The 4,034-nt window shown below is 39.7% G+C and overlaps 1 long non-coding RNA gene across 1 annotated transcript in view; it reads right to left on the bottom strand.

The window, feature by feature from the left end:
- The window catches only part of LOC138032860 (uncharacterized), a 5,245-nt gene extending 5,062 nt beyond the window's left edge, over window positions 1-183 (bottom strand). The window contains exon 1 of the long non-coding RNA XR_011128501.1: window positions 1-183. This exon is cut by the window's left edge and continues 188 nt beyond it. This is a non-coding gene — a long non-coding RNA (uncharacterized lncRNA).
- Between the last annotated feature and the right edge of the window lie 3,851 nt (window positions 184-4,034).

The raw sequence follows: 4,034 nt of genomic DNA, 5'->3' as shown, positions 1-4,034 counted from the left end.
AAACCATCTGAAAATTCTTACCGTGGAGTAAATCCTTCCATGAACTCGTTGACAACAAAAAGAGACGAACTAAGTACTTTGCTTCTGGCAGTTCTGCTTATTACAAGTTAAAAGCATGAAAAGAGTTGTTGCATTGACTGTGGGTTCCCATGATATAGCTTCACAGGTTTAGCAGGTTTCAAACAGCGAATTCTTCCTCCGACAGCGCTTCCTTTAACCACAGTCGACTCGTCCCTACAGTGTATGCACATCAGAACGCCGTGTAACTGCAATAGGAGACAAGAATGGGTGTGGATTAAAGTATCATCTAACGCGGCGGAAAAAAAATTGTTTTACAATCGAATGGTTCAAGAAAGGTATCCTGTTCAGAAAAAGAGCAAAGAGCTCAAAACGAATTCATTCAACAATGCTTGACGCAAATAAGTTGTTTTAGTACAAATGTTGAGGTGATATGGTATCATCGCAAATGGAAAATTTTTGGTTGTGCGCAGACTTTAGTGCAAAGGTTTTGCTTTAAAACGTTCTCACTCTTAACGTAAATTTAAGATCTGTTTTTTAGTTATCTATCATTGTATCGCGAATTGAAGCCCAAAGTTCTTCATTTAATTAGCTTTACTTTAAAGTATTTTCCATTTTAAGAATTTTTTTAACTAAAAAATGCGCAGCGCCACAAACTAACCTAATGCCTTGTTTATCTGGTTCTAAAAAAAAAATAATAGTAACAATAATAACAACAAAAACAATTACAACAAAAACAAAAACAATTACAACAACAATAATAATAATAATATTGTTTTTTAAGGGGAGGCAACCTCGTTCCCAGGGCTTCTCCCTCAGGTGGGGGCAGGGCGGTAGGGAAAGCCCCGCCCCCAAATGAGGGAGAAGCCCTGGGAACAAGGTTGCGAGGTGTGGGGGAGGGGATCGTGACTATTCCTTGCACGGCATTATTCAGTGCCGTCTTTACTTAAACTAGAAGTATTGCATCAAAAATAAGACGCAAACTGCGGTGATAAAAATAATCAAGCGCATTGTTTCGTATTCCTCGACACACACCCTCAGAAGTGACCGCTAACTAATTGTTAACTTGTTGTTTGAAATTATTAGTTAGTTACTTATGTTACATATTATTAAAAGAGTTAAAATAAGTAGTTTATGGTAATTTCTGAGAATTCATCTCGAAGCATACGAAACGTCAAGTTAAAAATTTCAAGCAATGAAATTGCTCATGTGTGTTACCGCTGTTTATGTTTTATTTTTGATCATTCTTTGTCTTGCAGGGCATTATTGGTTTGTGAACGTGGATCGCCGTCTTTATCTAAACTACAAATTCTTCTCTCAGACTGGATAGGTTGTTGTTGGACGTGGATAGTTTTCGCTGTTCTTTTTTCTCTGATGGGTATTTTGCCTTTTGCCTTTCTGCTTCTTAGTTTGCGGCAAAGAGATCTTTGATAGGTCGGGAGATCTTTGACAAGGAAAAAAGTATCCTGCCTACGATTAACGCCTGGATTTTACGCAGTTCTCTTTTAACTTCTCTAGAGTATTTGTGTTCTGTAGAAAATGTCCCCGAGAGATGGTTCCTCTCCCCCGTCCACGGTGTCCACGACCTCTTCTCCCAGTTGCTTGCTCCTTTAGCCGCTTTGCGGATTTTACTCGATTTTGCTTTGAATTGCGACTACTTCTCTCGGTGACGGCTGCAAACTCGGATAATTGTTGTTTTCCTGCGATTCTTCTTCGTGTTCTTCCTTATTGTCGTCCCGGAGATGTTTTCTCTTTTAATAAGCAAGATGCATCACGTCGTTTGTCCAATTGCGCTTGTATAGACGTCTCTTGCTTGCGGTGGGTTTACTTGCAAGAGTTTTGCCCGGCCACCAACCACGCAAGTAGTAAAGGGCGGTTTCTTGGTAGCTAACGCATATTTCAGTCTTGCACAAGCACTAGCACGCGAATTTCCTTACGGTGCAACTATAGATGCCTGGGGACAGGGGAAAGAACGACTGATGGTGGTGACCGATGATATATCACACGGGTTTCTTGGCTGTGAAAAATGTTAAGCAGTATTCAATTTAATTCTTGTCATCTTAGTTTTCTTTGGCGTCCTTCTCGGTATGATAACGTAAAAAGACTACAACACAAAAGAAAAGTAACTGATTTCGGATATTAAATGTTTACTGAACACTTTTAAGCGAAACCCTCTACATGTGGACGAATTAGGGACTTGGGACAGTGTGTCATTGAACTATTAGAGATCGGTGTGCCAAGTTGGGTTCGATTGTTTCACCCAGTTGAGCGACTTTAGTCATTATATCTTCGTGTTTCGTGTAGTATTCCAGGGCATTTTAATGTCTTTTTAAAATTTATTTAACAGGAAAAATCTTGAGAATTTTCTTATTTCTATCGCTCTCTCAACTTTTACATTTTATTGTAGCATTCTTAACCTTACCGTCAGTGGATTTCTAAGCAAACATTGCGGCAAATTTGTACACATACGGAATTTTTTATCAACTTGAACTCAGACTTAAAAATGACAGTAGAACGGTCGCAACGTGGTCATGTTTTATCGCTAGTTTTTACTAGTTTAAAGTCTGCGTAAATGTCTTCATCTCATTTTAGTTTATCTTTAATTTGCGAGGGCGGAGGGGTTGATTATTCTTTGCATTACACGGCATTGAAATGAGGAACGTAGAGTGGCGTCTTTGTCTCAACTAGAAGTACTGCTGTCACATTGAATAGGTTGTGGTTGTTGTTAATGTTCTTGGACTTGAATGCTTTTCGCTCCTTGTTTCCCTCTGCGCGGTGTTTTGCCTCTTTTCTCTCGGCTTAGTTTGCGATATCTTCCAACGAGGAAGTAGTCTTCTCAAAGAGATCAGTCTTAGGAGAGGGCATCTCTGGATGGCAGACATTTCTCTTTCACTTTTCGAAAGTGTTCGTATCAGAGTCCCCGTCCGCGACCACGACTTCCTGTACTTGCTACTTGCCTTCGTTTCTTGTTCCAGGTAGTGCTGACCACTTTGCGTCTTCTACTCTATGTTGCTTTGGAACAGCTTCTCTGCCTGCTGCAAGATGGCTCTTCGTCTTATTCTCCTTCTTCTTCATCGTCTTGTATGTCTTCTTCCCTTCCGCAGTCTTCTTCCTCATTGTCCAGATCTTTTCCACAAATAATAGTGCTTAACTTCATGAGGCCAAAGCCGAAACTCAACGTATAAACCATTTGAAATTTCTTACCGTCTAGTCAATCCTGCCATGAACTTGTTGACAGCAAGAAGAGACCAACCAAGTACTTCACTTCTGCCAGTTCTGCTTGTGGGAAGCTTAAAAGCAGTTCATAGTGACTGAGAGTTCCCATGATGTAGCTTCACAGGTTTAGGAGGCTTCAAATAGCAAATGCTCCCTCCGGCAGCAATTTAACCACTGTCAACTCGTCCCTACACTGTATGCACATCAGAACGACTTGTAACTGCAACAGGAGACACTCGGGTGTGAATTAAAATATCATCATACGCGGCTCCTGATTGGACGTATCCAATTAGATTCAATTTTTTGTTTGTTTGTTTTTTTATACAATTAATAAGCCAAAGCAGTTTATACAAAGATCATCACAAACTCCATCATAAAAATAAAACAGTATACCCTTCCGTAAGCAAAATTAAATACAACATGATCCCACACTATGGCGTTCATTTTAAAACACCTTCGTAATTGCCGATATTACAGGTTGCTTTTGACCCGGTGATATAACGATATAGTCACGCCTGTCTCTCTTGATTTAAATTTGCCGATAATTACAAAACAACGTTTATCTCAGGTAGCGTCAATCCCTAATCTTTTGACTGTACAGTGAATCATTTAAAGGCCCTGTTCGAAAGCTACAGAAAGCTTACATAGGTATAATGTGCACGCTTTACTTACCGTTAGGTACAACAGAACGTTCTGTTTGGCAGAATCACGAATAACTTTAATCGCGCATCTTGGAGTCCAGTTTGTAAGACAGGGTGGGTACAAATCTAAATAAAGAAAAGAAATACTTTACTCTTGTT

The sequence above is a fragment of the Montipora capricornis genome, chromosome 14 (genome assembly GCF_036669925.1).
Source record: "Montipora capricornis isolate CH-2021 chromosome 14, ASM3666992v2, whole genome shotgun sequence".
In the NCBI taxonomy this organism is placed as follows: Eukaryota; Metazoa; Cnidaria; class Anthozoa; order Scleractinia; family Acroporidae; genus Montipora; species Montipora capricornis.
This window is presented reverse-complemented; position numbering and strand designations above follow the sequence as displayed.